This window comes from Saimiri boliviensis, chromosome 1, assembly GCF_048565385.1.
Source record: "Saimiri boliviensis isolate mSaiBol1 chromosome 1, mSaiBol1.pri, whole genome shotgun sequence".
NCBI lineage: Eukaryota > Metazoa > Chordata > Mammalia > Primates > Cebidae > Saimiri > Saimiri boliviensis.
In genome coordinates, this window is record NC_133449.1 from 279,696,446 (window position 1) to 279,720,757 (window position 24,312).

The window sequence follows — 24,312 nt, forward strand, 5'->3', positions numbered from 1 at the left end:
GTGTAGAAACTTTACTGTGGAGCAAAAGGAAATACACACTTAAGAGAGGAGTGTGGGTGTACTTAAAAGAATGAGCCAGACCCAGTGTGGTCAGGACTCACACACTATGTAAATAAGCATAATGAAAGCACAAAACCCTAACCCTAACATTCATCCTACCCCTACTCCAACCTGAACCCTAACCTAAACCCATTATAGACGCAATGAAAGCACAGAATATTCTATAATAAGGGAAAGAGTCTTCTGGGAAATGAGTGAGCAATTCTGGAAGTGGGATGCCACCCTCGTAGTGACTAAATATGGTTAATCTGGAACTGTCATAGTATCAGATGCATGATGGGAGTGGGAGGTTTCCTCATGATAATTTTATGGGAACAGAGGCATAATGAAACCAAGGGTCAACAGTAGTCGAGTTTTGTGCTGTCTTGGATTTCAGTTGTGGCCAGTTTGTTTTCTGTTACATTCTTATCTGTACCTAAAGCAGGATGTCTGCAGTCTGTCGTAACAGTTCCTTTTCACGAGGGGTCAGGTCCTTGTACTAACCTATTTGGTCCCCTCTGTGTTGCTTTTAGCAACTTACAAGTAATCATTCCTGTTCCCTCACTAACTGCCTGCTACCACGCCTCTGATGGATCTGGGCAAAGTAAATTGATAACCTTCTGGAAAGGATTCACCATTCTAGATGCTATTAAGAATATCTGTAATTTACATTTGTGGGAGGAGGTCAAAATACCAACATTAATAGGAATTTGGGGGAAGCTCATTCACTCCTCATTTCTCACAGATGACTTTGAGGGATCAAAGACTTCAGTGGAAGGAGTAACTACAGATCTGTTAGAAATTGCAAGAGAACCAAAATTAGAGATGGAGCCTTCACAATAGGACTGAATTGCTATAATTTCATGATCGAACTTTAATGAATGAGGAGTTGGTTCTTAAGAATGAGCTAGAAAAGAAATTTGTTAAGATGAAAACGATGCTGGGGAAGAAGCTGTGAACATTTTTTAATTAACAATATTTAGAATATTACATAGGCTGAGTTGATAAAAGGGAGGCAGGGTTTGAGAGGATTGACTCCAATTTTGAAAGACGTTCTGCTGTGGATAGAATGCTATCAAACAGCATGTCATACTAGAGAAATATTTTCTGAAAGGAAGAGTCAATAAATGCAGCAAACTTCATCATTGTCTTAATTTAAGTAACACTGCAGCCAACCCAGCCCTCAGCAAACACCACTCTGATCAGTTAACAGCCACCAACATCAAGCCAAGACCATTCAATGCAAGGGTATACAGTGAAATGATTGTTAGCATTATTTTAGGAATTAAATATTCTTAAATTAAGGTATGTACATTTTCTTTACCTACAATACTATTGCACACTTAATATACTATAACATGAACATAACTGTTATAAGTGCTAGGAAACCAAACAATTATGATTTGCTTTATTGGAATATTTGCTTAGTTACACTGGGTGTGAAATTGAATATATATTATATATATATATAAAATATATTATATATGAAATATATATGAAATATATATATTCAGTTTCATATATATTATATATATTTTACACTGGGTGTGAAACTGAATATCTACATTATTTATAATTATATAATATGTAATATTACATATATAATATGTATATATATTACATATAATATATATAATATATGTAATATTACATATTATGTAATTATATATAATGTAAATATTCAGTATAATGTATAATGTATAAAATATAATTCAATATAATGTATAATATATGTAATATTATATATTATATGTATTAATTATATACTATATAATATGTAATCATAGTGTATATAATATATAATTATATAATATATATAAATTATATACTGTATAATATATAACTATATACTATATAATATATCATATATTATGATATATAATATATATTATATAGTTATATATTATACAGTATATAATTTATATATATTATATATTATATAATTATATATTATATACTATATAGTTTATATATATTATATAATTATATATAATATACATATATTATATAATTATATATAATATACATATATTATATAATTATATATAATATATATATTCAGTTTCACACTCAGTGTAAAATATGTATAATATATATTATATATATGTTCAGTTTCGCAACCATTGTAAAATATATATTTATATAAATATTTATATTCCGTTTCATATATATTATATATTATATATTCATATATGTGAAATGCATATATATTCAGTTTCATATATAATATATATAATATCTATATTATATATATAATATCTATCCAATATAGATTCCAAGCTCCCTTGTGTCCAGAAATTTATATTTTGTGTTAGCCATGGCTAGACCTCTACCATTAATTTTGTAAATTCTAGATTATGGAAATTCTAATTCAGATTCTAATCTGAATCTAATTCTAGAATCTGAGACTTCTATGATGGTGGTTTGATATTTTGTTTTATGATTAGTCATCTTAGTAAAGTCGATGTTTCTCTTGATTTCAGGTTGAGTATCAGTTGGGTTGGCTGAACAATTGTTGAAAAGTATTTACTAAGTATTTCAGTTTTTTGGCTAGAAATTTTACAGTAATTATAACTATAAAGACAAATTAAATTACCTATGTAAATACCCAAAAAGAAGTTTTAAAAATCTAAAGTAATATGTATGGCACAAAGTAGTCCATACATTTAGGTTTTCTGTGTACTAATTTAATTTGCCTTTGGCCAGGCATGGTGGTTCACAGCTATAATTCCAGCACATTGGGAAGCCAAGACAAACAGATCACTTAAGGCCAGGAGTTCGAGACCAGCCTGGCCAACAAGGCAAAACCTTGTCTCTACTAAAATACAAAAAATTAGCCAGGCATAATGGCATGTACCTGTAATCCCAGCTACCTGTAAGGCTGGGGCATAAGAATTGTTTGAACCTGGGAGGTGGAGATTGCAGTGACTTGACATTGTGCCACTGTACTATAGCCTGGGTGATAGAGTGAGACTCTGTGTTAAAAAAATAAATAAAGTAAATTTGCCTTAATATATGATGATACTTCAAGCTATTTATATTGTTGATGGTGAGTAGTTTTATATATGCTAGATTTTTTCAGAAATATTCAGTGGTCTTTTAAGTGGGAAAATGCAAATGATTTCTTAAGTTGAAGAGTATTATCTGCTATTTTGTTTTGTTTGTTTTATCCAAGTTCAATCCAAAGAAACACAAACAGTTTTATATTGCAGCTCTGAAGAATTATTGTGTAGCATTCTAGAAGAAAAAGGGACAAACACTTTAATGTAATATACAAGAGAAATATGTAATTATCTTCCATATATGTAGCTACTGTATCCTGTACTTTGATAATGACATTATATTTTCAAATCACTACAACTCAATCATTAATTATCCTCCAATTGATTGATACATTTTCCTCACCTCAATACTCAAATCACCTCCCCAGGATAGTGGGAATATTTAACATGAATGGTCCATATGCCCTCACCCAACTCCCAGCCCTTTGCAGTGAGGTGGGACCACAGCCTTTGGCCAATGAGCTATGGGTGGAAGTGATGCATTTAAATCTGTCTCCTGAGCCTCCACATCTTCCCTTTTCTGCATCAGTGACCTGACACACATATGTTGAGAGGGTAGAGCCAAATTTGGCTCTAACTTGAATTACTACAAGGAAGAATGCTCTAGAAAGCCGCAAACACATAACCAGCTTAGTGTGAGTTAAGCCACTGTTGTATTTAATCTCTAATATTTATGAATGAATTTATTAACACAAGTTACACAAGCTTGTTTTAATATGCCCTTGAACACAGTTTTTATCTTCACAGGAAATATACCTCTACTTTGCTAACAGTCTGCTTCTTGTGTAATAAGTGTTTAGTTGATTCTACCTGTCATTATAGAAATTTGTATATATATTTTTGTATATATATACACATATACAAATATAGAGAATATTTGTGTGTATATATACACATACACACATATACAAATATAGAGAATATTCGTGTGTGTGTGTATATATATAAATATAGAGAATTATATATTTATACAAATATAGAGAATAGAGAGCTATTAAATATAGAGAATGAAAGCTTGACAAGGTCAGAGACCACATTCTCGTCGTTGGATACATATGAAAAATGAGCAACATGTTTGCATGTTAATTTAATACAGATTTTTAAGTACTTCTGTGTGCGTATCATTAGACAAATCATGATGAATATAATTAAGACAATAAATAACAGAGTATTGAAATAAAAAAAAATCCGGGTAGCATGTATCTTATTAGAGAGTTCATTAAGTGTGAGGAAGAGAGAATAAAGCATATATAAAGGGCCTGAGTCACGGAAGAGCCTGATTTTGAGAGAATGTGAATGCTCAGTGTGGTTGGTAAGCATGGAAGACTGAACAAGATGGAATCACAGACATCAAGAACGGATAGTGTAAGACCCTGTAGATATAATGTTGCACTGGAGCGAGCAGAAAATCAACACCAAGACAAAAGTATGCCAGTTGCAGGGTCTTTATTGCCGGCAGCCACAGAGGACTTAAGTCTCTCCAACCCGTGGCCCTGAGCTCAGGGGGAGCAAGGCATTTAAGTAGCAGAACCACATCCTTGATCGGGGGGGAGGAGGGCAGCGGGGAGCGTGCAACAAGCCAAGCTGTCTGTATAGAAGCTAACGTTAGCGGTTTATTGCAAGGCGGGGGGGCAGCAGTGGAAATTTTTACCCTTAACACCTCTGAGAACTGCAGTACAATAACGGTTCTGAGAATTAGCTCTGCCCAGGGCCCATGTGGTTTCTCTATAAGATGGCAGTGCTTAGGCTTCTGTTTTAGCCCCTATCTGATAAGAATTTGGATGCTACAGTAAATATAGTTGAAAGTTACTAAAGAGATAATGGGGGATTAATATAAGATAATTGATATTTTTTAAAGCACCTAAAATTACCTTGTGAAATTGTTGGAAGATTGGTTACAATGAAAGGAAGAGAAACCAGTTAAATTATTTTGCATTGCTTTGGACATGAGCAAATGAAATCTGTTTATGATGGAAATAGAGCTAAAAACAAACAGATAAATTTATGTATTATTTGGAGGCAAAACAAACAGTACGTACAGTTAGATAAAATTTGGAGTATCTGGAGAAAAGTCAAAGGTTTTTAGGATATGGTTTTTAGATTAAATCAAAGTTAGACTGGGTGAGCAAGAAAATTATTAAATAGGAAGCAGATCTATAGGCTTTAATATTTAAATGCCTTAGACCTATAGTTTTTAATATTTAAATGTCTCAGATCTATAAGCTTTAATATTTAAATGCCTTAGTTCTATAGGCTTTAATATTTAGATACTGAGCCTGTGATATTATTACTTTAAAATATAAGATAACCAAATCCAATACTATGGTCTATTAGTTCATCCATGATATAATAAACTGATATTACATGCATTAGTTTGTTCTCACACTGCCATAAAGAATTACTTGAGACTGGATAATGTATAAAGAAAAGAAGTTGAATTGACTCACAATTACACAGGCTATACAGAAGACATGGCTGGAAAGGCCTCAGGAAACTTACAGTCATGGTGAAAGGGTAAAGAAGAAGCAAGCATGTATTCACATGGAAGCAGGAGAGAGAGTGTGTGAAGGGGGAAGTGCTACATGCTTTTAAACAACCAAATCTCCTAAGTTACTATCATGAGAAGAGCACAGGGGAAATTCACCCCCACAATCCAATCACCGCCCACCAGGTCTCTTCCGCAACTTTGGGAATTGCAATTCAACATGAGATTTGGGTGGAAACACAGAGCCATACCATAACACCACATTCAAAATAAGATGTCTAAAGTCAATAGTAGGGCTGGTTGAGTGGCTCATGCCTGTAATCCCAGCACTTTGAAAGGTTGACGTGGGAGTATTGCTTGAGACCAAGAGTTCAAGACTAACAGGGGAGACAAACTGAGACTGTCTCTACAGAAAATTTTAAAATTATCTAGGCATAGTGGCATGTGACTGTAGTCCTAGCTACAACTTCAGGAGGTTGAAGTTGGAGGATCCCTTGAATTCAGTGAGCTATGATTGCACCACTGCACTTCAGCCTGGGTGACATCTCCATTGTCACTCCTTGCTCTAATGACAGAACCAAATTTTCTAGCTGCATTGAGGATCGATGAAGCCAACACAATCTACACATATATATTTTTTTCACTCACCTGTGGGCCTTAACTCACCTTATTCCATTTGATTGACATTTTCAGTTTGGATTCTCCAGTGTGTTGCTCTTTTTAGCTACATTCTTTCCTTGGCATGGAGTGATTTGCTCAGTTGATAAAATGAGGCTGTGAGAAGGATCACTGAGGAGTGCTTGGTCACAGCTCTCTGGGCTATTAGCTCAGTAGCTTTCATAGTAACTTTTCCTGCAAACAGGACTCTGTGATCTGTATCAGCAGGTCTCAGGTTATGGGAATGAAGTGGCCATTCTTTGGTAAAATGTTCCCATTTCTTCTCACTTCCTCTGTGCTTTGTATATGAGTGGCTCTTTTCCTACCTATATACCAAGGAAAGATTTATGTAAATGATACTTTAAAAAGCTTTTTCACAGTTTCACTTTCAAAAATGTATACAGATTCTACTCAACTTATGGAGTTGTGTCCTGATAAACCTATTGTAAACTGAAAATATTGCTAAGTCAATATCCATTATATTGAGTATGTATTTAGTACCTATAACCTACCAAATATTGTAGCCGAGCCAAGCCTGCCTTAAATGCTTAAACATGCCCAGAAGACCTGTATTAGCCAGCAGTTGAGGAAAAATAATCTAATTCAAAGCCTATTTTATAACAAAGTATTTAATCTTACATGTTTTTTCAAATACTATGCTGAAAGTGAAAACCAAAATGGTTGTATGAGTACTCAAAGTTTTTAATGAATGTGTATCACATAATTGTAAAGTTAAAAAATCATAATTCAAACCATCTTTTTTTTATTGCATTTTAGGTTTTGAGGTACATGTGAAGAACATGCAAGATTGTTGCATAGGTACACACATGGCAGTGTGGTTTTCTGCCTTCCGTCCCCTCTCCTGTATCTGTCATTTCTCCCCATGCTATCTCTTCCCACTTACCCACCCCCCCGTCCCTCCCCCATTTCCCCCCAACGGACCCCAGTGTGTAGTGCTCCCCTCCCTGTGTCCATGTGTTCTCATTGTTCAACACCCGCCTATGAGTGAGAACATGCGGTGTTTGATTTTCTGCTCTGTGTCAGTTTGCTGAGAATGACGGTTTCCAGTTTCATCCATGTCCCTACAAAGGACGTGAACTCATCATTTCTGATGGCTGTGTAATATTCCATGGTGTATATGTACCACATTTTCCCTATCCAGTCTATCATCGTTGGGCATTTGGGTTGGTTCCAGGTCTTTGCTATTGCAAACAGTGCTGCAATGAACATTCATGTGCATGTGTCCTTATAGTAGAATGATTTATAATCCTTTGGATATATACCCAGTAATGGGATTGCTGGGTCAAATGGGATTTCTATTTTTAGGTCCTTGAGGAATCGCCACACTGTTTTCCACAGTGGTTGAATTAATTTACACTCCCACCAACAGTGTAGAAGTGTTACTATTTCTCCACATCCTCTCCAGCATCTGTTGTTTCCAGATTTTTTAATGATCGCCATTCTAACTGGTGTGAGATGGTATCTCAATGTGGTTTTGATTTGCATTTCTCTAATGACCAATGATGATGAGCATTTTTTCATATGTTTGTTGGCCTCCTGTATGTCTTCTTTTGTAAAGTATCTGTTCATATCCTTTGCCCATTTTTGAATGGGCTTGTTTGTTTTTTTCTTGTAGATCTGTTTTAGCTAGAAGAAAATCTAGGCAAAACCATTCAGGACATAGGCGTATGCAAGGACTTCATGACCAAAACTCCAAAAGCAATGGCAACAAAAGCCAAAATAGACAAATGGGACCTAATCAAACTCCACAGCTTCTGCACAGCAAAAGAAACAGTCAGTAGAATGAATCGGCAACCAACAGAATGGGAAAAAATTTTTGCAGTCTACCCATCTGACAAGGGGCTGATATCCAGAATTTGCAAAGAACTCAAACCGTCTTAAGTCAGGGACCATCTGCACTGTGTAATAGCAATATATGCCTTTCCACCTTTGCAAGTCATCATGATGGTTCCCTAGGTCATCTTGCTTTGATCACATTTTTTTTTTTTTTTGAGACAGAGTTTTGCTTTTGTTGCCCAGGCTGGAGTGCAATGGCATGGTCTTGACTCAACAAAACCTCTGCCTCCTGGGTTTAAGTGATTCTTCTGCCTCAGCCTCCCGAGTAGCTTGGATTACAGGCATGCACCACCACGCCCAGCTAATTTTGTATTTCTAGTAGAGATGGGGTTTCTCCATGTTAGTCAGGCTGATCTCGAACTCCCATCCTCAGGTGATCTGCCCAGCTCGGCCTCCCAAAGTGCTGGGATTACAGGCGTGAGCCACCATGCCCAGCCTTTATTGCTCTTCACATTTTTTATTGCTCTTCTCATGTTTTCTCCTCTGATAGATCCCATTTCCTTTCTTCTTTCTCTAAGAATAAAAGAGGTGGAGCAGCCCTAATCAGAAAATCCAAAATTCAAGAAACTCCAAAATCTGAAACTTTGTGAGTACTGACAAGACTCTACTTGTGAAAAATTTCAAACTTAAGTACTTAACGCAAACTTTGTGTCATGCACAAAATTATTTAAAACATTATGTAAAATTACCTTCAGGCTATATGTACAAAGTGTAAGGAATCTTCAGTATGTACCATCTTCCTGTTCCAGCATGATATTATGGCATGTTAAAATAGTGATAAAGACAGTACTCACCAATTAGAAATGTTAAGATTGTTTAATAAGAAAGATTTTGTATCAGGAGCTTACTATAGCCCCTGTGCTATGGACTGAATTGTGCCCCCTCCCCAAAATTCATATGTTGAAGCCCGAAACTCTAAGGTGACCGTATTTAGAGATAAGGTCTTTGGGAGACAATCGATGTTATATGATGAAGTTATAAGAGGGGGGATAACTCAATACAATTGATGGTCTCACAGAAGAGGAAGAGAGGTTTCTCTTTCTCTCTCCATATGAAGGCCCCAAGGATAGGCCATGTGAGAATGAAGGGAGAAGGTGAGCATCATCAAGGCAGAAAGAGCCTCTATCAGGAGTCAATTGACATGAACCTTGACCTTGGAGGTTGGACTACTTTTTTTTTTTTTTTTTTTGAGACAGAGTCTCACTCTTGTCTCCCAGGCTGGAGTAGTGCAATGGTGTGATCTCAGCTCACTGCAATCTCCACCTCTTGGATTCCAGTTAATCTCCTGCCTCAGCCTCCCAAGTGGTTGAGATTAGAGGCGCCTGCCACGACTCTCGGCTAATTTTGGCATTTTTAGTAGAGACTGGGTTTGACTATGTTGGCCAGGCTCATCTTGAACTCCTGACCACAGGCTATCCACCTGCCTCGGCCTCCCAAAGTCCTGGGATTACAGGCGTGAACTACCAAACCTGGCCAAGATTGGACTTCTTAACCTCCAAAATGGTGAGAAATTAATTTCTCTTGTTTAGGCCACCCAGACTGTGGGCTTCCGTTATGGCAGCCCAAGCCCACTCACATACCCTGCCATGTAGTCATTATTCCATAGTGTTGTGATAATTAGCATCGTTGTTCTTAAACCTCAACATGTCTAAATCTCTCATCATATTAATCAGATCAAACTCCTTAGCTCTTCCAGAAGATTATTCCTGTCCTCCTAGCCTATCTGCCTATGTATATGCGCTTTTTTTTTTTTTTTTGGTCTCAAATGCCATGTATCATTTTTCTCTGCTCAGTAAGTGGTACAGGGCTATTGGACTAAAGCCACTGACAGAGAATACGCACTTTGAGACTTAGTGCAGGCATTTCCTGGAAGATTTTTTTGATTTCTCACATATTGACAGTTACGTTGCCATTCCTCTTCACTTCCTTTTTTACGTCTTTATGGAACGGAGCGCATCGAAATATAATCATTCACTTTAGAAAATTCCTTTCATCTGTGAGTTCAAGGCATCTATTCATTATTAATGCTTTTATCAAAAGAATGTAGCATCCAGCTCATTACATACGATATCCATCTTAGTCATCTTAGGCTGTCATAAAGAAATATCATAGACTGGATGGCTTGAACAACAGAACTTTATTTCTCATAGTTATGGAGGATGGAAATTCAAGATCCAGGAGCCTTCAATGCTTGGTTCATGGTGAATGTCCTCTTCCTGGCTTGCAGGTGGTCATCTTCTTGCCATACATCATGTGGTGGAGACAGAGAGAGAGAGAGCTCTAGTCTCTTCCTCTGCTTACAAGGACACTATTTTATCACGAGGGCTGTACCTTCATGACCTCCTCTAAATCTAATCACCCTCTCAAATCTCCCCTTACTAATAAAATCACACTGGAGTTAGGATTTCAACATAGGCACTTTGAGAGGCTATAAACATTTAGACCAAGTGATGCTTGTAATAATAACATCATGTTTGTTTTCTAACCTGGCATTTTCTAAAATATGTTCTTGGAAAAAAAAACCCTCCTTAAAATTCTTAAGTATATACTGTATGTGCTTGTTCACTTTTGTATCAACCACCAAAAGATAATGTACTTGAAGGTGAAGATGATATCTTGTAGCTTTTTCTCCAACATACAGAAGAAGACATGTGACAGGTCAGGCCTTAGATAGATGGAGAGAGAGAATTAGAGAGAGAGAGAATAGATAGAAATCCTAAATGTTTTAACCAAAAACACGGAAACATTTCCGTTCTTCTCCTTTTTTATTTTGAGACAGGGTCTTGCTCTGTTGCCCAGCCTGGAGCGCGGTGGCACTATCCTGGCTTACTGTAACCTCTGCCTTCCAGGTTCAAGCAATTCTCCTGTCTCAGCCTCCCAAGTACCTGGGATTACAGGCACAAGCCATAATGCCTAGCTAATTTTCATATTTTTAGTAGACACGGGGTTTCACCATGTTGGCCAGGCTGGTCTCAAACTTCTGATCTCAAGTGATCCTTCTGCCTCAGCCTCCCAAAGTGTTGGGATTACAGGCATGAGCCACCACTCCTGGTCAACATTTCCTAAGTTAACACCTGTTACCTACCAATAAGAGTAGTCATTAGTACCTCACATTTTGCTAAATATTGTCATTGGTTTTTAGCACAACACTAGAAAGTGTTATGTGTTGGAAAGATATTTTTAAACAATATTTTATTGACTTTTGTTTAACAACCATAAACAAAGGTCCTTGGACACTTTATTGAAGGTCTAATTGGGAGTATAGCCTCACTTCAGAGGACCTAATTGCTATTTGTGCATGTTCTTGGACGTTTGCCCATTCATTCATCTATTCCAAAAATACGGAGTACCAACACGTGTGTAACATGTGGTGAATGGAATAGAAATCATCACTGTCATCATAGAGATCACATTGTTTTTTGAGTTATATTTTCCCAGTTATCTTCATTAATACAAAGATAATCACATACCCTTTCTTACAGATTTTAAGATTTAATGCTATGAAGTGTTTTGAAATTATAAAATACTAAATATATGTGCTATCATTTTTTATATTGCACTCCCATAGGACTTTTTTTTAGGGTAAGCACATATAAGCCTTTATCATAGAAAGAAAAATGGAGACAAACTGGCTTTTCAAAACTGTCTGTTTAGTTACTTGTGATTTTAAAACTTGAAGTACTTCAAACAAATTTAATCAACTAGAGCAAACACGTTTATTGGGATGACATTATTATTTCTTAATATCCAAGAAAAGTGGATAACCTGGATGAAATGTTAAGAGGGAGGGCAAACTGATATCTTAGTAGAAAAATCGAATCAGCCCAGATGTCCCTGCATCGACTTGTTCTCAGTCTTTCTCTCTCTCCCTAACCCTCTCCCTTTCTCTAGGTGCATGGGGTTTTTGGTTTCCATGTTTACATCTTCTTCATTCAATAGAAGGATGTTTTCTGAGATTAGTCTCTTTACGATTTTGTCCAAGATTCACCAACATTTGAATTATCTTCAGGGTTAAAAGTTAACGTTAATGAAATAGAGATGAAAGACTTTATTCATCTGACACACATTAGGGAGCATCTGAAAAACAGTTAATCCCCTTAGCAGGTGTATTGAAGTTTGCATAGAGTGAGGAGGAGAAATGAGCATATGACCTTAAGTCTCTCTCAGGTTACAGTTCTCTTCATCTGGAAATGCTACGAAACTTGTGGTTGCAATAGTTAGATCTTTCCAGCTTTTGAAGTCTTATGCTCAGGATCATTGGTACAATTCTTTGCCAGCAACCCTCAGAACAGCCTTTTTGAGCTGTTTTTGTAAGCGTTCAGGGCTGGCTGGGAGCCAAGGTTCAAGAGGGAAAGGAAGAGGAACAAAAAGGGGAAAGACAGAGAAAGAGAGAGAAGAGGGAGAGAAAAACAATGAGTCAAGGTCAAAGTAAGGTAGTCTGTGGTCTGAGTTGCTATGGTGGACAATATTTGCTGAGGAGTCTACCCTTGATCCAGTTAGCCTGAGTTTGTGATGGTGGGTCACAGAGTGGAAACAAAGATGCTATTGTCTTTCTTTGGAGGGGGCACAAGGATTTTTCATTGAATTAGAAACAAGCTATGACAGAAGGAATCTAGCGCAGAAATTAAACAAGATCAATAAATGTCGTTTCTATATCCCCAGTTATTGAAAGAAAATGGCTGACTCCTTTGGCTAACACAGCAAGATGTCAGCCATTAGAATTACCTATCAGTGCAAAAATTTACTTCAGAGAAGAGAGAGAAAAAAAAAAAACACTACTGTAGAACTGGATAAATGCAAGCGTTTCTATGCTGGATGAAGGGTAAATTGGGGAATGTTTAAAATCTTATATAAGTGATTCTATAAATGGGAGCAGAAAGGATTACAAAATATATGGCTTTCACTGGCTTACATAAACCTAACTGCAGTCATTTAATTAAGATTAGCAAGTATCACCAAAGTGTTCTGTTCACCCTTTCATGATCCTAGAAATTAATTTATTTTCCTTTATTGCATTGACCACCTAGAAAGATCATACACTACAGTTTGAGGAAGCTGTCATGATGTTTTCCATTTCCTCATGTATTCAGTAATCCCAAAATATCACTGAACTGCAATTTCAAAACAATAGTATTAGTAATCCAATTCAGTCTCTCTATCACCAATTGACATATCTTAATAGAAAATCATCTTTATATAATTATAAAGCAATTTATATAACTATGATGCTGTCTTAATAAGATAATAATAGATTTCTACCAAGCAAGGAGATATTTTTCAAATTTCTTAGTTCACTTGCCTTTTAAAAAATAATTACTAACAACAGTCATGTCATGCTTATGATAGGAAATAAAGTGTCTTTTTAATAAAGTTTATCTGCTTTCCTCTTTGTTTTACCATCTATGAACATTCAGTATGATATTGTAAGCTAGGTGAATACATACTGATTATTTACTTCAGAAATCTCTGTTGTAAGTAGCTGTCACAGTGCTTCACTGTAAAAGAACAAAGTTGAAGAATATATGCAAAATTATGCTAGGACTCTATAAAGCCATGGACATTATATCATGATTATGTATTTAAGTAGCTGAAAGTCATTTGCAGTCTTAATATGCATGGATGATATAATAAAGACATGATGAACATGGGCCTCAAACCATGTCTGGGCAAGAAATAATGGTGACATTTGTCTAAATGCTGCATATATTCAACACATTTGGACAGATTTTATTGATGAAAATGATTTTTGGAGAATCAGTGTTCAGTTTCAGAGACAAAATCGTAAATTTCCATTTTTCTTGTTGAATTACATTTCCCTCATGCTACGTTAGCACTAATTTTAAAAGGGATTAGAACAATACGTATATCTCTATTGTGATGTTGAGCTATTGTTGTATTCTGAAACTCAGAGGCATTATTTTCAGTGAAAAAAACGTACAAATAAAAATGTGTATGAAACACTCACTGAATGATATTTCTTGAATAGCAGAGGCACAATATCTCAAAACCTCCTCTTTTCTTTTTGCAATGATGTAGAACTGTCAAGTTAGCTAATGTCATCTCCTAATTAAACAAAATCAACTGTGAGAAAATTAAACTGACTGCTTCACAATTAGGGTTGAGCAAACAGTTTGTTCCTGTTTCATCTCCTGCTTTAGGTCATTGAGAAAATTTCTATTATTTTCCTCTCTTCAATTTATAGGGGAAATTATCTTAATATTCCTGAATGAACTTGCCTTTGTAGCATTTATACTAAAGCTACATTAACTGGGCCTCATGCATACATATGTATAACTTAAAATATTCTTCACAAATATGATATATTTTGAAGTGCCTACCTCTTATAAATATTTTCTGCTGAAATTCAAGGCTACCAAATAAGTGAATGATTTTAGAGTTGTGCAATGAGAATCTGAAGACAGTCATGATGTAATCACTGTAATAGTTTTAATTAAATGGTGGCAGATAGGCCAGATAAATTAAGGAAAGCAGTAAGATAAATGATGTTATGAATGATCTAAACTTTTATCATATTTTGTATTCTTGGGTATCTATGCTTCTGCTTACATAGCAGGATAACTCTATTGCATTCTGTCATCAACAATGATTTATCCATAGCGGCACAAGTAAAATCTGTCCTACCCTAAATGAACCAGTTATTGCTTACTTATACCATTAAGAAAAGGTTATGTACAACAACCTTCATTACATATTATACAGAATACACACGATATACATTCTAGATACATAAAGTCTTTCCCTATATCTGAGTTATGTGTATCAGCATACACTTAAATATATTTCTATATCATATGTTTAAGATATGTATTTCTGAGGATCCATATGTGTCAGTGAACATGTACTCAATGAACTTTCATTATTGTACAAACATAAACAGTGCAGTGTTGTGAAATATTCCAAGCACTTCTAAGACCAAATCTTTTCACTTATTCTATCGTTTTATTTTCATTATTTATTTATTTATTTATTTTGAGTTGGAGGAGACTTGCTCTCTCACCCAGGCTGGATGGAATGCAGTGGTGTGATCTCTGCTCACTGCAACCTCCGGCTCACTGCAACCTCCAGCTGACTGAGAACTCTACCTCCCATGTTCAAATGATTTTTCTGCCTCAGCCTCCCAAGTAGCTGAGATTACAGGCGCATGCTACCACGCCTGGCTAATTTTTCTATTTTTAATAAGACTGGGTTTCATCATGTTGGCCAGGCTCTTTTGAACTCCTGACCTCAACTGATCGGCCTACCTCAGTCTCCCAAAGTGCTGGGATTACAGGTGTGAGCCACTGCACCCAGCCTCTATTTGCTAATTTTTATAAGACAATTCCTCACTCAAGATGTAGAATCCCTCCTCTTTTCTTACTTTGTTATTTTTTTCTAGAAGTCAATGTTAAAAAGGAAAGTATACAAGAACAGAAAATCTACAATGAGAACACTGCATGTTCTCGCTCATAGGTGGGTGTTGAACAATGAGAACGTTTGGAAACAAAGAGGGGAGCATCACACACTGTGGTCTGTTTGGTGGGGGCTACAGAGGGATAGTGGGAGGGAGGGTGGGGGAAGGATGATGTGGGGTGAAATGTTAGGTGTAGTTGATGGGGGGATGGTGGCAACAAACCACCTTGCCATGAATGTACCTATGCAACCTTCTTGCATGATCTGCACATGTATCCCAGAATCTAAAGTACAATCAAAAAAAAAAAAAAAAAAAAAAAAAAGAGAGAGAGCAAACAAGGAAAGTATATTAAGAGACACTTTTAAAAGATGAGATTTACAAAATCATCTGGACAATAAGGAAAAAACCCACATGTCATTAATATCTAAATCAATCAGATACTTTAAAGGCTTGTCTCATAGGATCCTATAACCAAGAATTTTTTCAAATGCTTTATATTAAGAATAGCTAAGAAATGGGAACTTACTCTGCCCTCCTTTCAAGAATTCTACACCACATCCAGTATGAGCTGATATAACATTAGAGACTTTTTATTTTATTTTATGAGATGGAATCTCACTCTGTGACCCAGGCTAAAGTGCGATGGTGCAATCTCGGCTCACTGCAACCTCCACCTCCCAGGTTCAAGCTATTCCCCTGCCTCAGCCTCTCAAGTAGCTGGGACTACAGGTGTGCACCATCATGCCTGACTAAGTTGTTGTTTTTTAGTAGAAATGAGATTTCACCATGTTGGCCAGGATAGTCTTCATCTCCAAACCTCATGATCTGCCCACCTCGGCCTCTAAAGTGCTGGGATTACAGATGTGAGCCACCGCGTCCGGCCAATATTAGATACTCTTAATGTTACTGTTCTTGCACCTCATATTCATGAAAATTGCATAAATATTTAGAGAAATCTACATTCTACTAAATATCTGTTTGTCTATTTATATATGTATTTACAATGTTTGCATTTAGGAATATGCATGCATTCACTCAATGTGATATAGTTAGGCTTTGTGTCCACACCCAAATCTCATGTTCAATTACAATCCCCATAATCTCCACGTGTCAAGGGAGAGACCAGGTGGAGGTAATTGAATTATGCCAGTGGTTTCCTTCCTGCTGTTCTTGTGATTGTGAGCAAGTCTCACGATATCTGATGGTTTTATAAGGAGTACTGCCAGGCTTTGCTCGGCACTTCTTCCTGCCACCTAGTGAAGAAAGTTCCCTGTCTCTTCATCTTCTGCTATGATTATAAGTTTCCTGAGGCCTCCCCAGCCATGCTTAATTGTAAGTCAGTTAAACCACTTTCCTTTATAAATTAGGCAGTCTCTGGGAGTTCTTTATAGCCGTATAAAAACAAAGTAAAACAGTATGTTTTGATGTGTCTATATAATTTGGTTGACTCACCTGGCACCTTGCAGCTTAGTATAAATTTTAATACAATTTCCATGTGTATTTATCTCTATCAAATAATGAAAACATGGTATCTGCATTGAGAGTTGAATTTTCTCATTTTCATACAGGCACAAGTTATATCTAGTAAATAATTTTTAAATAACTTAAAACCAAGTTCTAGTTATACTATATACTACTCCATCTTGGTCTCAATACATCATATGAAAGAATGGTAGATATTGTATTTTCATCTAAGAGGAAACCTAGTTTGAGAAAAATGAAATAACTTGCTCAAAGTCACACATTCAGTAAGTAGTGAAGGATAAACTAAAATCAAGGTTTTCAGGCTGCAAATTCCCTATTTTTGAATATTATATAACCCAACCAAGTAAATATAATATATTAAGGTAAAAAACACTTTTCACACTTTTATACTACTAAGCTCCATTACAATTCTCTATAGAATAACACATTGACATTTTAGCTGTTCTGTAAATCATCAGGGTAAAAGCTTTTTGCCTGAAACTCACTATCAACTGAAAGACAAATTTTACTCTCTTAAAGTTAGAAAAAATATAATTTGCAAGTTGAAGAGACAACATGCACTTTTTCATTTTCTTAACTGGAATGAAAATTATATTAATTCATCGTTTTTCTCTTTCATATCACAAATAACTTATTCTGCTTCTCTCTATTGTAATGTTTTTTAAAGTCTAACAATTCTTTTCATTATTTGACAACTTTATATTAGAGTTAAAAGTTAAAAACATTTTCTTCTTTTGATGTTTAAAAATACAATACAAACAACAGAAAAAGGGAATTCACATGTCATTGTACACTGTAGATTCCAAGTGGAATCTACTAATCAGATATTCCAATACATGTTCATGTATCTCTGGTTCTTTAAACTGATTCTTAATAATTAAAGGAATTTTTCAAAAATACAGTATTTTAATTATGTAAGTGTATGTAAATTTTGGATGCAATTTATATTTAAACCATTAATCTGCACTTCAATAATAGAGAGTTGACTGTGTAGAGTTTAAAGTCAGCCAGGACTACAAACTCTAGTAGTATTTTTTAATAAATAAAAAATAGAAGAAAAGTTTCATTTTCTAATCACTAGTTTTCCTCATTTGGTAAATAAATGTTTGCTGAAGATGTATAAAATGTCAAGTATTCTGTGTGCTTTGATAGTTATGTATGAGATATGAAATGTTCATAGAATATTAATCTTTTTTTGCATATTTGCTTATTTCATGTTCTTTTTCAGAAAGGCTTTGTGCCTTATAATTGCATATAACGCAATAGAATGACAGAAAATAAGATTAACTGGATGAGGACATCAAAGTGAAAGAAAAATAAAAGTTCTATGAAACCAGGGATTAAGTTAGTATACAAAGTCCATGCCAAGAAGAATTAGTTTCTCACAATGCACTCCACATGTGGCTCTAAGTGTTCCATCTATCCACAAATGGAAAATACAGACACAATTACATGATAGAAATCTTCCAGAAGTTAAATGAACACACACACAATTGTTTTGCTCAATAAAAAGCAAAACTATTCCTTTTAGCTGCATAATAAGAAAATATCTCATTAGTCTTTTTCTAAGAGTATTGAAAGTAATGGCCATAAATAATAACTTTACAGTAAATAATCTGTTGTTTTAAAGAGTATGTTCGTGTAATTTCCTCGCTCTAATTCTCTGTAAGAATATTTTGAAAAAGCGCTTCTGTAAGATCTGAATTTTATGTGGTTGAGGATTAATTAGTGCTCTATCCAGGTCTGGCTTCATTTCAGGAAGAATTTCTAGTATCCAGAGAAAATGGCTGGCCCATCTTTCTTCTGGCATGCCTTCATAAACACTGCTTATCTTCACTAACCTCTCCATCTGTACTGTGTGGCATTATGTTTATGCTTATTTCCCTTGAAAAGAGACTGAAGTTCAGAGAGGCTTTATTGTGTGTTAATTGCAAATCCTACAATAAAAAGTCAGCTAAACCAGGGCTGGTAATAAAGCAAGCATGAATCAAAAGGGAAGCTTCAAGAAATCCTTGAAGGCAAACATCCCTTCAAAGACTTAAGACAAAAATGAATAGGGATTGGGCCCCAAAATTCTGAATCAGAGCATTAAAGGATGTAGACCTCATCGAGAAATGAACACATATATCCGGCAGAGTGGGATAGACACATATAAATCTAAATTCTAAAAATGCGGGAGACTTCCAGTTAAATAATAGTGATGATTGAGAATATTGCTGACCCAGGGCAAGGGAAATTTTGTTACTGGGCACAGTTGAGAATAATGAATTTATAATAAGCTGGAGTCAGAAGACAATTCTGTATCCTTATCCATGAATGGATAAACCAGAGAGTGGGACTAACAACATGTTCACAGATAGCACATTTCATTCGGAAAACTATCAAGGATAATTAAAGGGGCAAGAGATTAGCTAAAATATAATTGGTTCTGGGAACAAAAGCAATCAAGTTCCATGGAGCAAAGAGCATTCATGATTGGGTGAAGTGGGGCATTCACCTAGAATAAAAGCCTTGCTAAGTTGGCTTGGATTACGTCAGAGACATGTGTGATATAGGTCGTTAAATGGATGCGGGTGGTTAATGGCCATAAATACTTAGTTCAGCTTTCTCATGATCACAGAAAAAGTAAGAAGATACTGTCCAAATTATGTGAAAACTGGAATGGAAAAGGAGGAAGCAAAAGAGAAAATTTTACAAACCATTAATTAATTTCATTCCTTAAGATATAGTCACACTCATGTATCAACAAAATTCTGGAAAATTTGGCCACTACTGACGCACCCTCCAATATGACGGCAAAGCAATAGTTTATAAAAATGTATTTTAAAAAACTTAGTATACACATTTCTCAGATACATTTTATATTTTTAGCCAAAGAGTCTATGCAATTGTTTTTATGTTGATAAGGAAAAGACAGTGCTGACTCATTTCTTGCAAAATGAGAAACTGCAACCTTTCTTTTTCTTTTCTTTTTCTTTTGTTTTCTTCTTCTTGTTGTTGTTTTTGTTTTGTTTTTGTTTTTGTTTTTTTTTTGTTTTTTTGAGATAGAGTTTCACTCTGTCACCCAGGCTAGAGTGCAGTGGTGTGATCTCGGCTCATTGCAACCTCTGCCTCCCAGGTTCAAGCAATTCTCCTGCTTCAGCCTCCCAAATCGCTAGGATTACAGGCACCTGCCCCCACACTGGGCTAATTTTTGTATTCTTAGTAGAGATGGGGTTTCTCCATGTTGACCAGGCTGGTCTGGAACTCTTGACCTCAAGTGATCCACCCACCTTGGCCTCCCAAAGTGCTGGGGATACAGGTGTGAGCCACTGCATCTGGCCAACTACAGCTTTTCTTCTAGAACACATAACAATTAAAAATAAAAAAATTTAAATTAATTATTCATTTATTTTTACTGCATAGTTGTTGAGTCGATGGTAATGTAAAGGAAATTCTTAAGGTACAGAATCAACAAGTAACATTGCTTTTGAAAGTATGCTTGTCTTAGTGTTTGCTACTTACTCATCCATTCTAATCAGCAAATTATAATTATATGTTCAAGAAATTTGAGGGGAAATTTTCTGTGAAGGGTCAAGGGAAAGGTGCCAGAGAATATAGGGAGAGCCTTTGTATTTTGATGCAAGAATGAAATTTGTGAATGGAAGAAGGATGTACAGGAAGACCCTCATATAATAAGGCAGCTCTGAAAAAAAGTAATATTGACCAGACGGATAGTGAGTCCTGTAGGTAAAGTCAGAGGAGTGAACATCTTATGAGGATGAGCTGGCATTATTAGTTCTGTTTTGCTTAGTCATTAGCTGGGAAAACCCTGAAAGAACATGGCCTTGGTGGTGGCAGATCCAGAGTATAAGAACAGGGTTTATTAGTCACCTCAGCATTCTTGTGTTACGTTTTCTTGATGGCAATAGAAGTGCACCACTGGGGGCCCATCAAGAAAACCTAATGCAGAGTTTGAGATTTAATAGACCACACACAAGTGTGAGACAGTAAACAAAGACTATGGCCTCATAGTCCCAGTAGAGCTTAGATTAACACCCCTAAATAAGGCTAAAACATTTAAAAAATTAAGCAAGTTCTACCCCACAGAAGAGGATAGACGATAACCACAACAGTTTCAGAGATTGCTCTGTATAGAGATAGTGAAGAGAGGATTCCTGAGAGAATTCTTACCCATGAGCTCTCCTTCAACTGGGCAGTGGTCCCAGAAGACCTTAAAGTCCCAAATGTGGTTTTTAAATAGTCTCAGGTCAGGAGCAATCCCAGATATCAGGGACATGCAAATCCAAATCCTCTGCTGAAGAATGTACCCTAAGCTCAGGCCTCAAATACTCCTCAAATAAAGTTCTATGAAAATGAGTTCCCAAAAAAACCATCACAAACAGAGAGAGAGGCAAGTCTCCATGGGCAAGTTTATAGATGAAACAAAGCATACAATCAAACCTCAAGTAGCAGTGCAACTTGACGCTATTAATAATAAAAATACAATTTAAAGAGCTTGTAGGCCGGTGCAGTAGCTCAAGCCTGTAATCACAGCACTTTGGGAGGCTGAGGCAGATCACTTGAGGTCAGGAGGTCCAGACCAACCTGGCCAACATGGTGAAACCCCATCTCTACTGAAACACAAAAATTAGCCAGACTTGGTGGTGTGTGCCTGCAATCCCAGCTACTTGGGAGACTGAGGCAGGAGAATTGCTTGAACCGGGAGGTTGCAGTGAGCCGACATCACGCCACTGCACCCCAGCCTGGGCAACAGACCGAGACTCCATTTCCGAACAAACAAAAACAAACTTGTATAGTTCATGTGAGCAGAGTTTAATTGCTTTTATAAATAACGCATCTCATCCTCATAATTCCATAAATTGGGAATATCATTTACAACACAGTTAACACATATATGGTGGAGGCCAAAAGGGCCGAGATAATGCAGAAATAACAGCAGTGAGAAAAGCAGGAAGTCAACCAGCTTCATGGACTTGGCTTCTAATGAACACACAATCTGTATTAGCCCCTATTTTCTCTCTTTCTGTCCCTGGGTCTCTGCCTCTCTCTTTTTCTCTCATTCTCACAACATGCATGTACATGCAACATATACACAGCACAAACATTTCTTTTGCAATGGAAAATGGATAGATGAAGAAGAATGATAAAAAATCTAGGAAAGCCACAAAATAACAAAATGATATGTGCAAAAGGCATTGAAATCATCAGCTAACACATTATATAGCCTGGCTACTGTGTGATTTTGTATAAATGAGAAAACTAGGAGAATTTCTAACTTCACCATCTTCTTTCTGGAAAACCGCAAGGAGAAGGTTAAGTCCCTGGTATTTTCAGTTTTCATCTCTATAAACTTATTTAAGTTTCTCAACCTAACAGTAACAGTGGAAGTAAGTGATACAAGAAAGTGTTATGATTTAAACAATGAATAATTTCTCCAGATTTTGCAGACCAATTGGTAAAAACAACGTAATGTCTTATTTTTCTAAAATAGGTTTAGTGGAAGCCACGCTGTTACTTCGTGGTCTGTGTTTATCATCCTCGTTTTACTACTTTTTAATTGATGAAAAAGTTGTATGCATTTATGGTGTACAACAGGATATTCTGAAATAGGTATACATTGTGCAATCACTAAATCAAGCCAATTCAAATATGCCTTACCTCAGACACTTACCATGTTTTAAGGTGAGAACACTTGAAATCTACGCTCCTGATTTTCAAGTATTGTATAAAATACATACTATTACCCGTCGCCACCAGGTCGTATAACAGATCTCTTGACTTGTTATCATCTTCATTTAATGTTAATAAATGAGTAGACAAATCCAGGATCTTTTATTACCTTTATCGTTTTTCTTATGTCATGCTATCTACTGTTATACTAGATTTTTCTTATACAATCTAAGAATAGAAGTTTTCTAAAACAATTAATTTAGTGATTTGAATGCAACTATTTGGGAAAGCCTGTTTTTATTATCAAAAGTGTAAACAAAAATTTTAAATAACATGAGTCATTCTCCTCAATATTGGCCTATGAATTATTTGTTTATGATTTACAGGCCAATATTAAAGAAAATGACTCATTTAGAAAGTTTATAATTTGAGATAAGAAAATAAAGCAGATAATACCAATTTTAATTATAATAAAACCTTCATTCTGAGGGATTAATGCAAGGTTGTTACCTTTAGAACCTTGTGAACACTTTATTTGCATTGTCTATTTTCATGCTAAGAGCGACCCTATGTGCTAGTTACTGTGAGTGATCAGATTATACAGATGAGGACCCTGAGGAATAGAGAAGATAAGAAAATGAATGCTGTGTAAAAGGACAAATAATTGGGCTCAAACCAATATCTGACTCAAAGCTCAATCTCTCATCTATTAGTTTGCAAATGTTACATCTAAAAGTGAACTCACTAAAGCCTTCAGACATAAGATTCAAAACGATGGTGTTTTCACATTTAAATTATGAGTCATGTTCAGTAATATATAATTTCTGAATAGGTAAAATTCTTGTTATTTAGACATTTATAGACAGAGAGTTATGAGACCTCTAAGTAGAGACTGAAACAATAGACTGGACCTTAAAAGCAGAAGAAGTTTAGATGAGAAGCATATTTAGGTGTATTAATAAGGATTGAAGCTGTAAAAATGAATAAAATGACCTGAGAAAGCATTTCAGATAAGAAGATGGGGGCCTTGGCTGGGCACGGTGGCTTGCGCATGTGAACCCAGAACTCCGGAGGTCAAGATGGGAAAATCACTTGAGGCCAGAAGTTCGAGACCATCTTGGTCAACACAGTGAGACCCTCATATATATTTTTAAAAAATTAAAAGAAGAGAGGTGGCCTGAAGCACAGACATTGTTATCCAATAAGTGGGGGAAGGAGGTCTAACCACGCAAAGGAAACTGATAGAGGGCAAGATGAGGAGATGGAAAATCAGGTAAGTGGGATGCCTCAGGAGCCAAAGAAAGATGTTTCCGAAAGAAAAGATAAACAGTTTTAAAGTTGATAGAAAGAGGATAGAAACCTTTTCCAGTGGATTAAGGCAAGCTGAGCACATAGGTGACCTATAAGCTGGAAAGGTAATGGATTGGCACCAGAAGTTCTAAGGGAACCATAAGTTTGAATGCATTTGAAAAACCATTGCAGAGGGTATGAGAGTAAGTTGACTAGGTATACAATTTCTGGCAATTTAGGAAGATATAATTGAAGGACTGATTATAAATTTATTCATGAATTCAAAAAATGTCTACTACTTGCAGTAAACAATTAGTAGTGGTTTGGGTAGGTTTGGAGTGTAAAACAGACAA

The 24,312-nt window shown here is 35.9% G+C and overlaps 1 protein-coding gene across 5 annotated transcripts in view; it reads left to right on the forward strand.

Annotated features, from left to right (window-relative positions):
* Nucleotides 1-24,312, forward strand: part of CDH12 (cadherin 12) — a 1,124,818-nt gene that overhangs the window by 828,431 nt on the left and 272,075 nt on the right. The window lies entirely within an intron of this gene.